The sequence below is a fragment of the Hordeum vulgare genome, chromosome 4H (assembly GCF_904849725.1).
Source record: "Hordeum vulgare subsp. vulgare chromosome 4H, MorexV3_pseudomolecules_assembly, whole genome shotgun sequence".
In the NCBI taxonomy this organism is placed as follows: Eukaryota; Viridiplantae; Streptophyta; class Magnoliopsida; order Poales; family Poaceae; genus Hordeum; species Hordeum vulgare.
Genome location: NC_058521.1, coordinates 179841533 through 179855595, shown reverse-complemented (window position 1 = coordinate 179855595; position 14063 = coordinate 179841533).

Genomic DNA, 14063 nt, shown 5'->3' with positions numbered 1-14063 from the left:
AAGATCCAAGAGAGAGAAGAAGCCATCTAGCTACTAGCTATGTACTCGAAGGTCTATGGTGAACTACTCACGCATCATCGGAGAGGTCATGGTGTTGATGAAGAAGCCCTCCGTATCCGAATCCCCCCTCCGACAGGGTACCAGAACGTGCCCTAGATGGGATCTTGCGGAGATAGAAGCTTGCGGCGGCAGAAAAGTATTTTCGTGGATCTCTGTCGCAGTTTTGGAATTTTTCTGAATTGATAGGCGGAAGAGGTAGGGAAGACGAGCCACAGGGGGCCCACAAGCCTGCTAGGCGCGGCCCCCCCTGGCCGTGCCTAGGGGGCTTGTGGGGCCCCCTGCTGGCCCCTGCCTTGGTTCTCAAGTTTGGCGCGTATCTTCTGTTCTGGAAAAAATCTTTCCGGAAGTTTTATTCCGTTTGGACACCATTCAAAATCCTCTTGTGAAAAGGGTCAAAAACACGGAAAAACATGAAGTGGCACTTGGTACTGAGTTAATAAGTTAGTCCCAGAAAAGATATAAAAGGCATACAAAACATCCAAAGTTTGACAAGATAATAGCATGGAACCATAAAAAATTATAGATATGTTGGAGACGTATCACGGCGCCTCGAATTAACGTCTTGAAGCATTCGGTATGCATCGAAGGAGCTCATATGGCCTTTGCAAAAACGATGACGCATTTGCCAAAGTTAGAGCCCACGAAGATGGCCACCCCACTTCCACCGCCTGGGAAGGATCACATGCGCCCTGATTGGTAATTCGCCACTGCTATGGAAGGTGCGCGAGCTATAGAGGCACTATGGTCTAAGGACATAGTCTTTGATTAGAAAGTACTATCGTGTAAAACTGGTTGTCTAATACAATGCCTTCTAATTTTTTGCATGGAAGACGATGTCTTTAAATTATATCTCTTGTTTTCGTTCTTTTGATATTGCAAGTGTCCAGTCGTCGGCTTCAGCCCCCACCAGATTCTAGCAAGGGTATTTTCGGCTTCCGCATAGTTACCCTTAGCCAATGTCTTGGCACCCTTAAGGCAGTAATGTGGGAGAAAACCAGGCAATCAGATTATTTGGCTTTAATGTTGTCATTTAACCATAAGAGCTTAACTGTGGTTGCTAAGGGAAACCCTTTAAAAATTATGTGATATTCGGCTTATGCCATGATGCGAAAACATGTAATCACTTGGTCTGAATGACTTCAAACCTTTTGCATGAAACAATGAACCCCTAACAGTTCTGTAGTTTAAAACTTGTCTTCGGATCACAGACCAGCTCTCGCTCATCATGACGGTCAGTTTTCGGCTTTCTCCACTGAGGTACTTAACTAGACTAACTGGAAATACAATCACACTGGTTCTTCCTTTGCCATTTTAGCCGCACTAGCAGAACGTAAATGGGTAAACACAGGACCGAGGCAACCCAACATTTGGCCAAAGACATAATTCAGAACTGATGCATATAACACAAATCCAAGACATCGCACTCGTGAAATGCCGAATAGTAATGTAATGATTCGAAAGGGCTGGTCGTGACGACCAAGCCCCCATTAACTCAGCCAATATGTGCATAAAACAAACTTGTGTAAGTGTTCGAGAAGCAGTTCGGGAGAAGTAGGAAGCAAAAAAGCGTTGCAAAGCTCATAAATAACAAAGAGTGTTCCATAATTCCGAAGAATTATGAATTCTATAATTCGAACTTCAGAAGCAACTTTATATATGTAGATGAATAAAAGAGTATAGAGTAGAGGTTTAAACAAGGTTGGGTATGACTAGCTTGATGTTCCTATAAGCACCCTATGGCACATCCGCGCCTTTACTCGTCAGAGAATATTCCTTGGATAGGAGAGAACTTCGATGAAGAGCTCTTGTGGTTAATGGCTGTCTTGAGAAGCCACCGATGTGTATGTGTGCTTGATGGAGAGATTGGTCCTTAATGGTACGTGTATATGTTCAAAGACTGCACTGCCCATGGTTTGGATTATTCGAACAGTAAGCCTTATATTATTAATCCTAATAGTTGACCATGGTAACTTGAGTGCAAAGTTGTGTCTTTGACGTACATACTTTGCTGGAGGCAAGGTGCTTCTACGAGGAGTTTATGCTCCTTGATGGATACCTTTGGCTTGGGTATCGTGTCACCGACCTGTACTTCGGCTGCTAAGGCAGCAGTGTGTTCCTCGGTCCAAAGGGATCGTTTGGTGTTACCATTTACTGTAATAACACCTTTAGGTCCTGGAAGCTCCAGCCTGAGGTATGCATAATGCGGGACGACATTAAAGCGAGCGAATGTCGTATGACCTAGGAGTGCATGGTACCCGCTGCAAAAAGGGATAATGTCGAAGATCAAATCTTGGCTGTGAAAGTTGTTGGGTGAGCTGAACACTACGTACAGGGTTATCATGCCTGAACAGGGAGCTTCAATACCAGGAATTACTCCTTTGAATGTGGTTTTACTGGGTTTGATTTTTGATGGATCAATACCCATTTTCCACACTGTATCCTCGTAAATAAGATTTAGGTTGCTGCCACCATCCATAAGGATTCATGTGAGGTGTTACCTGACAATAATGGGATCAGGTACCAAGGTTGTTGAACCCCCATGCTGAATACTGGTGGGGTGGTCTATGTGATCATAGGTGATAGGACATGCCGACATGGATTGTATTTTGGGGCTACTGGCTCTATGGTATATACGTCCCAAAGCATGCACTTCCTCTCCATTTTGGGCAAGTGGGTGACATAGATAACGCTCACCGTTTTTACTTCAAGGGGAAACAACTTTTGGCCCCCGTTATTCGCGCGACGAGTCTCTTCAGTGTCCTCGTTGCGCGGGCTCATGGCCTATTCTTCGGCCGTGCTTTTACCTGCCTCTTTGAACACCCAACAATTATGGTTGGTGTGTGTGTAGAAGGCATATTTTGTGTGCCATGTATCTGACACGGCCTCTCGAGTATTTTGTCCAGCGCGGTCGGCCTGTCCCGATTTCCCTTGAAAGGTTTCTTCTTGGGTCCAGGCCTGGAATTGTTGAATCCTATATTGACCGCCATGTCATTGGCTTCACCGCTGTTGTGCCGACACTTGTTCTTGTTGCGTCATGGCTTTCCATTGTGGTCCCGGACTGTAGAATTGTTGAGGTTTGAGGGAGGGTTATTCTGTCGAGCCAGCCAAGTATCCTCACCCATGCAATGGTTGGTCATGAGGGAGGTGAGGGCGTCCATTGTCCTCGGCCGTTCCTCTCCAAGTGTTCGGGCAAGCCATTCATCCCGTATATTGTTGCAGAAGGAAGCTAATGCCTCAGCGTCTGAACAATCCACAATCTGTTTTTCTTCATGAGGAATCTATTGTAGAATTGCCGGGATGACTCATCGGGCTGGTGGATCATGTGGCTTAACTCATCGGACCCAGGTGGCCGAACATAAGTGCCTTAAAAGTTATCTCCAAAGGCGTCTTGTAGATCCTCCAAACTCCCTATAGAGTTTTATAGCAGGCTGTTCAACCAGTGCCTAGCTGGGCCTTTGACCTCGAGTGGTAGGCATTTGATGGCATGGAGATCATCTCCATGGGCCATGTGAATATAAAGGAGGAAATCCTTGATTCGCACGTATGGATGTGTCGTCCTTTCATATTGTTCAATATTTACGGGTTTAAACCCTTTGGGGAACTGATGCCACATTACCCCATCCGTGAAGCACATTGGGTGAGCGGCTCCCCTTATCCGAGTTGTGTCATGCTAGAGATTGGTCGAAGTTCTACCATGCTACATGTCGCGAACTCCATCGTTCTGGTTGGGATGAGCTTGGTATCTATTCTGTCTTACGAGAATGTGACTTCCGGGTCCGTAAATCGATCTGGTTTGTTCTGCTTTAGACTTAAATTTCTGTCGCATATCATATCGGTCTTTGGGTTGAACCGTCCTCGAGGAGGACGGTCTGGTTGATCATGTTGTGCGAATCTGGGTGGTGCGGGCTCTAAGGCCTCGTCTTCGAATTCTGGTAACAGGCATCGACATGGGTAACTCTTGGTTTGCCCATGTCGATACTGTACGTACCCTTCTTCAGCAGCCAAGACTTTGGTCCATATTTCATTAGTGTAGTCTTGTTCGACTTTCAGTTGTCTCTCCTTTAGCTTAAGGCTCCGAGCAGTGGTAATGAGCTGTTGCCTGAACACTTCCTGATCCAATGGGCCTTCGGGGACAATAAAATCTTCGGCTCCTAGGCTATCATCCTCCTCGATCGAAGGGACGTAGTTACTGTCCTCGGAGTCGTCGAGATCTTCACGCTGGTCTTTATCCATGTATTTTGGTAACTCGGGGTCATATCCGGGATCTGAAGGTTTTGGGGATTCAGCGAGATTTTCTATATCCTCGAGATCTATGTTTCACCTGTTCCTGCATTGCTTTCCTTGCCCTTACGACCTTTAGGCTTTTTGCGCTCGCGGCAACATTTGACAGGTTTGTCGTCGCTGTTTTTGGGTGGGGTGTCATCATCACTTTTTCCTACATCACCTTCGTCCCTGGGGGTGTCCACCATGTAGACATCATACGTGGAGGTGGCAGTCCATCGTCCCCTTACGATAGGGTTTGGTGATTCAATAGTCGTATACATGTCTTCGGCTTTTTCAGAAGAGAAGTCTATCAGATCGGTTAGATCTTCAATGGTGGAGACAAAGTGGGTGGTCGGTGGGGAATAAAGTTCCCTGCACCTAGTTCTAGGGCCAGAAAGGTCCTTGGTCGGAGACCGCCCGTCCAAATAGTTATTGGTTTGGGCTTGGGTGTTTGTCTCACTCGACCATGAGAGATTTTCCGGACTAGTACTCAGAGCCCTGATGGAGCTGTACTCGAAGGCTTTAGCGTAGGACATGTGTTCGGGCGGGATGACCCTCGTGCCCTCGAATTCCACAGTCAAATCTTGGCTCGAGGCTGAATCAAGGTTAAAATCCATCCTGGACTCGAAGTCTAGAATAGGGCCCGAAGTTAAAGCTACAGAGTTTTCGATGTTTTCACGCACAGTCGAAACCTCGGAAAGGATTCAGTCGTCCCGGGTGTTAGCGACGAATTCCAACTCACCGAACTTAAACTCCTGACCTGGGGTGACCTGGTCGATCTGATGATGAGGTGCCTTGAAGTGCAAGGTACTGCTGAAAGCAGAGGATTGGTCAGAGACGAAGATATCTTCGGACTTAATGCTCTCGCTGGTGACCAAGCGAGCCATCAAGCCTTTTTGGAATCTCACAACGAAGCTCACAATGAAAGCACCAACATCAATGTCGAAACCGACCAATCTCGAGTAGGGGGCTCTAACTATGGATCTAAGATCGATGGGTAACAAGAGATGATGAAGACGATGTTTTACCAAGGTTCGGGCCCTATTGATGGAGATAAGACCCTACGTCCTGCTGTTGTTGTTATTGATGGGTTAGTATAGAGTACAAAGTTTATTTATTGCGATATTGATGTTGTGGTCTAACCCTAATCATAATGAGCTTGATGTATCCTACGAGCTATGATGCCCTGGATTATATAGTCGCCAGAGATGTCAGAGTTTACAAAAGGCAGTTACAACAGAGAAGGAATATGTTGATTACTACATCTCCTTGGATTACACGCCAAGTCTTCAGAAGAGTCCATCTCAAGTCCAATACTTCTGTCGATAGTCGGATAGGACAGAGGGTCCCGCCCATGAGGACAGGTAAGCGGCCCAAGGCCCCCCTAATCCTGGACTCCCTCAATGACCACATCAACGTGGTACTCCTTCATGGTGGCATCGACCCAGTGCTCGTGGTAGAGGAAAATGAGTGATCGGCGAAACTAACACTTCTCCAGGCTATCCTCAAGGAGTAGGGGAAAGCCGGATGCTAGGAGGTCTTTGGGTATGACGGCCATCTACAAGGTTTAAGGGGAGGGTGTCAGTAAAGTTTGAAAGTAGAGTGGAAGAGGTAAGAAGTACATGAACTCCTAGGTATAGATGCTAGGTATAGTCTTTGAAAGGGGTCTTATCCTAATTGACGTCCATGCTAACTAAGGCTTCCTACAGTAAGGATGGGTCTGATACCAGCTTTGTGGGGACCCCGACTCATAAGTCATTATCACCGAATGCATGTGTATAGTGACCCCAGAGATCAATGCTCACTGAACACACATAAGCTGAATAACTAGAGTCTTACATCCATAGATACCGTTGGATATAAATAAAGACCATCAAGGTCAAGTCTTACATAGATAGGGCCACAAAGGTCAAATGCCAAACAAAAACTAGCAGAGGAAATCGTGAACGGAAGCGTGAACCCATGCCATCTGCCTTAACCCTACACGCATTCTGACTAGGAAGCGTCCTAGTTCGCTTGTTCGTCTCCAACAAACTCTTCGTCATACTCGTGTTCTTCCATCCGTGAAGAATTAAATAACCAGGGGCAAACCAATGAGTAATTTTATTGTACTAACTAGCAACCCATATTTTGGAACCAGGTAACAACAATGCATGATATAGCAGTGACGAGTAAGTTGCAGAAAGATAAATTTTTAAGTGCGATAACATGATCAATATCTTATGAAGGCATGCATCATGAGGTAAACGATATACATATGAACAAGTTACATATATCAATATAAACGGGGGTTGAACATCTCATGTTCAATCATCATTCCAAGTCATTTGACTTAGCCCAAGTATCACACCGTCATATTTCTCACACACACACACACCAAGTTGTGCAAACTTATGGACATAGCCCAAGAGCGGTCATTCAACTGTCATTGACTGTGGACTACGACTATTTGAATAGTTTTACACTATGCAGAGGATGCAAACTTGACCCACAAGACTCGGTAAAGTTCCATGTCATTCCACGACTCGCGGTATTTTCCATACCCGAGGTAAGTACCCGAATAATGCCTTTCCCATGACGATACTAACCAAGGGTCCACTTGTTGGTGCCATCCCTCGTGATGTACATCACAAGTATCATCCATGAGGGCATGCAACAATGTGTGTGGTGTCTGTGAAAATAGCCCATGGCCGTCCTTTCCGGCATGACCCCTCATCAAGAGGGACAATGTCACTCCCGCCACTAGTAATGCCGGCTCTCAGCTGGTACCAACCACATTAGTCAACAACGCCCCGTCCCATAAGGGGTATCGTGGTCGTACATGTAAGGTTGGAGTAACAGTCGCAAGTTAAGACAATCCGTTTTTGAAAACACACTCACTTACCTCGGTATCGCACTTATTTCCCAAGTGGTTACCTAGCTCAACACCATCTCATTTGGGCATTAGTGGGACGCGGCGTGTTTTCTGAAAGGTCTTTGAAATCATTTCCTTTCAAACACCATGCATGTTTCCCATCCCATTTCCGTAGGAACTATTTAAGCATCCTAACTACTTCCCAGTTGCACAACCCTCATAGGATGGTAGGGTCATCCTCAGTGAAAGTGTCAACAAGCAGTTTTGGACACAACCCACCAAGGTGGTCACCTATTCAACATGATTCAAATGCAATGAAGTAAAGTGCCATATGACATGCAAAAAGGGTTCATAGTCATGGTCGAAGGGCTGCTTGCCTAGCTCAACAAAGTCTCTGGGGTCTTCATAGTCTTCTGGTCCAACTCCTTCATCAACATTTCAATCTATCGTCACACATATAACATGGGAAAATAAGGCCACGGCAAAACAGGGACAATAGAACACTCAGAAAACTTTTAACCCACTTTGGTAAAATACTAGGGTGAGTATTAGTACTTTGAAAATGATTAAGTTTTAGTTTTGAATTGTAAAAAGTGGTGAAAATCAATCTATCACACAGTTAAAATACTTTAAACAAGGTTTTTAAATAATACAGTGTATAAAACTTTCTTCAAAATTTGCACAAGTGGCTCCATTAAATATCTTGCAATATTACAAAGTTTTAGAAATTGGAACCATCAACTTTGCATAAGTGTTGCAACGTGAGAAAATTTGGAAGTCTTACGATAAAACGAAAAAGGAAAAGAAAGCCAGGGGCAGATGGGCCAGATCGGCCCATAGCTCAGCCGGCCTAGTGGATGGCCAGCAAGGGCGAGCTAACGCATGCACCTACCGGGGTTTTAAATCCGACACACGGGTCCTAGCATCAGCCGCATAGAGGGGAAGGGTGAGTGGGGAGAAGATGACTCGTGGAGCCCAACTGTCATTGTCACACCCCAAACATTTAACCACATTTTTATAAATTAAGATATTGCCTAAAATAATTGTTTTTGAAAAGTAAACCGTTTCATTGCTTATTTCAAAGCCTTGTCCCCAAAAGTTTTCCTTTCAAGTAGCACTTTTGAAGATCATTGGGTGTTTGAGTAATTTCTTGAGATCATTTTATTTAATTTTATCTATTTAATGGGGGATATTTGTTTTAATAAAACTTGCCAATTCAAATTCTTTTAAGAGTCCTTTTCATTCTTTTAAGAGCCTCTCTTGCACTACAACCATTCCTTAAATTCATTTAAAATTCCCCAAAAATTTGTAGATGTCATGTGATGTCCCTAGATTATTTTTATGAAAAAACCCAACTAAGCGTTTTGGAAAATTTGAGCATAACAACCACTTTTGCATTCTAGTCCAGTTTGATGTTTTGAACTACAACCCTATTTTAAATTGCCCCAATGTTCATGGAATTTTTACAGCTTGTAGCAGACCCTACCAAACCCTTAAGTCCAGGAGATCTTTCCCTTTTGGACATTTTAAGCCCATTCTATAAGCCCTGAAGTTGCTGTCGAGAATGGATTTTCTCAAAAACTTGCACTAGCAAGTTCTTGCTTTTGCCAAACTAAACCTGCCATCTTATTGTTCATCCAAAGAGACTTTGATATGGAAATTTTGGTGGTCACAAAAGCTACCTAGATGCCCATGGATTTTTGTCAAAAACCTATAGTGCATGGCCAGAATTGGCATGGTTTTAATGTTGCACTGCAAAGTTAGTTACCCGGCCCAACCAACATATCTATTGGCTTCCCCTTGCTATGTAGCGTAGGCCTGTTTAGTTGGATTGGCATCACACATGTCTAGCTTGTGCTGCCATTTCGTCGAACGCCTGGCGCGCGTGCCGAGAGCGTGTGCCGAGAGCGCGACCAGAGCATGCATATGGCATGCCAGCGCAACTAAGCCACTGCATCGACCTGCCCTTGCCCCTTGGCCAACTCTTAGAGCCGCACCGCGCCACGTGCAACTTCGACCAGTAGTCGCTGCCCTGTGCTGCATAGTGCTTCATTCATGGAAACTCTCGCAGCTTGCCTTCGGTCGCAACTCGTCCTGCCATGGTCGGCACCGCCCAACCCTCCCACGCGCGATAGCTAACCCCCCTGGACTAGTGTTGCATTGTCTGCTGGATGCCAGCCTCGCCAGCCTGCCCGTACCCCCTTGTCCTTGCCAGAATTGGTCGCCGGTGATATTATCCTCAGGCCGCCATGGAACCTGAACTGACTGGCTATAAAAGGAGGCCCTCAGCACATCGACCAACCCAGCGCCCCTAGACCCGCAACAACCTCCCCCTCACTCCAATTTGAACGGAGCAATCCGTTCTCCTTCCCTCCGACCGCATCGCCGTCGTCATCGTTTGGTTAAATTCCAGCAACCCCGAGCCCTAGTTGTTCCACCTTAGCCCCGGTAGTTTCCCTCACAACCCTAAAACCAATTCCCATGCCCATTATCTTTGGTGACGAGCCTCGGGAAGAGCCCTGTTCACCAAAGTTCTCTGCCCGCCGTGGTTGGACGTGTGATCGCTCCCGAGCCCTCCGACGATCGCCTTGCCCACCAGAGGATGAGCCCCTTCCCCGTGAGCACGACGGTATGTCTAGCTCAGAAAACGATGCCCCCTAGCCCTGACAATCACCGTCGGCTTCAGCCCTTCCGTGCGTGTGAGAGGAGGGAGATGAAGCCGGTAGGTGGGTTCCACCTATTGGTGAGCCATCCTTAGCCCCGCTGGCGCAGAAACCCCTGGTGCTTTTTCTGTTCACGAACGTTGACCCCCGTAAGTGCGCTTTCGTTTTCATAAAACGTATCCTCCTCGAAGAGTTTCCTAGTAATACGCTTTGTCTTTTGCAAAGTGTAAACTCCACCAAAAGTTTTTCATTTACATTTTCTTTTCTAAAACCAAATTTTGACTAGAGCTTTGACTACTCATAACTTTTAAAATACAACTCCAAATGAGTTCATTCTTTTTCTGTTGTTTCCCAAATTACAACTAGTTTATTTTCATATTTATTTGAAAAAAATTAAAAAAATGTATAGGATGTTTTGGAATTGTGTGTTAAATTGGATATTTTCAAAATAGGAAATTGGAGGGAAGAAAATCCCTTCAAGATTTTGGGGTGCACACCACACTTTGTCATACCCAAGGCAAGCATCTTGAACCCGATTTGTCTTAAGTGGGTGACTGATTGCTGCGATGATTGGATGCTTGGTTACGTTACTTGAATACAACCCCTACATAGTAGCATACCTTGCATGAATTACATGGGATATCTGTGTGATTGCTATTGAGCCTATAATGCCGGTGATGTGTGGGTACTGCCTCCTGCCATGTGTGCCATGTGGGTGTGGACAACCTTGGAGGAAGGTTTGTCGTGGTGAGCATGTGACCATCAAATTGATATCTCATGGGGACGAGAGTGATCAGTGATGGCATAAGAAGGTGTGACGGTGGTATCCCCAATGAATTTCATTCACAAATTGTATGGTGGTAACCCTTGCAGGAAAACTTAAACCTCCTGAGTAAACCGTAGATCGAGTCTTGTCAGTGGGTCACCTTACTTTTCGTTCAGCCACAGGTATTCCCGAAAGGGAATACGGTTTAGTAGGTTGTAATCCTTTTACCATGTGCACACCAAGTAGAGGGGCCAGGATGAAGGTTCCATGGCCCTGGAATAATGCCAGTCATCCGGTCAGGGGCATGGGTGTTTCCAGTCTGGGACCGAGAGGGGAGGGCCCTCCCCTTGGAGCGCACGGTATAAATTTGATCCCATGCTATTCAAAGATGTTAGCCTCACTGTCTTATAGTTTTTCCCTCGAAGCGTAGTCCGAGTGATTCCGGACCTCGCTGGGTAAAAATGGGTGTGTGCTGGTTTTGAGTGGTTACTTCTAAAATGCCTTACACGGGATTAGTTCTAGTGACTATTGAAACCCGTTGGCTGTGGGTAAAGAGTACACCCTCTGTAGAGTTAAAAGTTGTTCGATTAGCCGTGTCCGTGGTCAAGGACGATAGGTTGACAGGTCAACTGTCGGTTTGAGTGCCAGTCTTTGGAGGAATAAATTGAAGCATGATGATGATCATGAACAGGGATGACAACCATAATTGTTATGAATTTTGTTGTGGACTAATTATTTCTTGTATATGAATTTTTGAGTATCCTTGGGACGGTTCTACCTCCAGGATACTCGATGTTATTATTTTCATGTAAGCCCTTTATGAGGTGTCGCTGAGATGCCCGCATGTGGCAAGTACTATTACTTTCATATGAGGCCTTTATGTGGTGTCACTTAGACGCCCGACTATGGCAACTATTATTAATACCACATAAAGCCCTTTCTGTGGTGCCGCGTAGATGCTCGACTGTGGCAACTATTAGTACTTTCATATAAGCCCTTTATTTGTGTCACACCCTATGTTTTGACTCTCCTTACTAAATTAACTTATCTCAAAAATAAGGACCAGTTGAATTTTTTATGACTAATTGTGATGCTTGATGTGATTGCTGCTTGCTAGCTTGTTTGCCTGTGTTTAAATCCCAATGTTCCTGCTACTCTCCAGGCTCACCTCCTTGACCCAAACCCTTGCCTAATGATCATGCCATGTGTATAGGACCAGAAACTATTTTTACCAAACATTATTTTGACCAAAAAGCATTTCCTTGATTTAAGCTTTCAAAAACCCCTGAGTTGGGATTTGTACTACAAGTCTTCAAATTAGGGAACTTATTTTGCACCAAATATTTTATTAAAATCCCATTATCGAAATGGCTTCCCAAACCCACAATAATATTATTTTAAAAGTTATTTTACTATTTTATTGAAATACCTTTCTCTCAGGCTAGAAATGGTCCTATATGAAGGAAAGTTATTTTTATTGCTTTCGAAATATTTGAGAAAATTTAGGGAAACTCAGTGGACATATATATTCCACATTTAAGAGTTTAAACACATGGTCATGTTCAAAATATTAGTCCAAACCCTTCAAAACCCTTCCTGCCTATTTCAAGCTTTTGGAATATTTCTATAAGAAATATTCTCAATAAATCCCAGTAAAATTTTTGCATTCCACACATGATATATGTGATGATCTTCCCAAGTTCCATCCCAATAACATGTTGATTGGAATCACCTAATTATTCCAAAACCACATATGTCCAGATCCAAATTTGAGAAACTCTACATTTCCAAGTGTTTCCAATTGTGCTCATATTTTCTGGACATGTTGTGATAGTCTAATAATGCATCCACACCAAGTGGTGCACCAAGGAGAATCGACGAAACTGTCCCAAACCCCTCAAAACCTTCTCTGTTGATTTGTAGCCTTGGGAAACTTTACATTATAAAGTTTCCCAATTGCTCCCAAACTTTTTGAGCAATCTCTAGTGCTCAAATAATAACACCACACCAAGTTGTGGATTTGTGCGAATTGATTTGAATAGTTTTGTAAACAGAAAGCCATTTCTGCGCCTTTGGTTGGGTTTTCCAAATTTACATTGGAAACTTTCTCCACCAAATTCCCAACTTGGTGTCCAAGCTTAGTTTGACCTATCATGACATCATGTTAAGTTTCATAGCAATTGGAATCCATTTGCTAGCCCTAGCATCTATCAAACACCTTCTGTCCATTTACCAAAATTGCTTCTTTGACCCCTCCTACTAATCTCCTTGAGCTCAAATTTTTACCATAGTATTTACAGATCCTATTTTACCTCCAATAACCTTTCCAAGGCCTCTAGTCAATTATTGGAGGGTGACTCCCTCTCCTTACCTCTTATTCTTACCATGGTAGCCCTGCTTTACTCTCTCCCAATAATTCTGTTCAATAAAATGCCCCCACCTCCTTCCAGAGCAACTCTAGTATGCTAGTGCATCATTTCAAACCAAAATATGGCATGCTCATGTGGGAAAATAGACAGTCCTTCTGAAACTAGTTTTTGGGCACAAATGTAGTTTTTTAGAGCAATCACTAGCTACGCTCCTCCCCTAGTAAGCACCCTCATTTCCAACCCTAAGTTTGCTGCTACAAACTTAATTCCAGTCAAAACGCAGTCTAACCTAATCCACTTGGGTCCAAACTTCACCCGTGCTCTCTGGCATGCATGCTATGCACCTTGTCCCCTTGATGTAGCTCATGTCCAGCTGTGGCAGCATGTCTGAGCGCGCCAAGGCACTCCCCTTTCCACCTTTGACCTCCTCTGAGACACGATCTCGCTTCCAAACGGCCCTGGCACGGGTGTCACCCCCGTGCCCAGAGCATCCGAGGTGAGCCCGACCTCCGCTCATCTCTCCCCTTGCTTTAGTCCTACCCCCGAGCACTCTCTTGCCCTCTCTCATTTCCCTTCTCCCTCTGGCACCTCCCGAAGCCACCCGTCCGTCCTCCCACACCCCCATCCTTCTCCTACGGTCGCGATGTCATCGCCTTGGCCCCGCTTGCAATCGAGTTCTCCCGGGTCCCCTCCCTTTCTAGCACCTCCCGGAGCACCCCAACTCCACCGAGGACTCCTCCCTCTCCTCCCTCTCTCTTCCCATAGGCCGGAGTGCCCCTGCCGGGGCCGAACTCCTATGGCCCTCGCCTCGGTCGGGGCCCCTATTCCCCGATGCCTCCCCGGCAGGGCTAGCACACCAGGCGGATGTGACGCACGCTGATACGTCCCAAACTTATCTATAATTTCTGCTTGTTCTATGATCTTTTGGGTAACATTGTTATACGTTTTTCTACACTTTTATATATTTTTACACATATTTGGACTAACCTACTAACTCAGTGCACCAAGTGGCAATTTATGTCTGTTGATGTCTTTTTTGCAGGGTCTTTTACCCAATTTTCCGGAGCCCCAAAAATCCCGAGAAAATT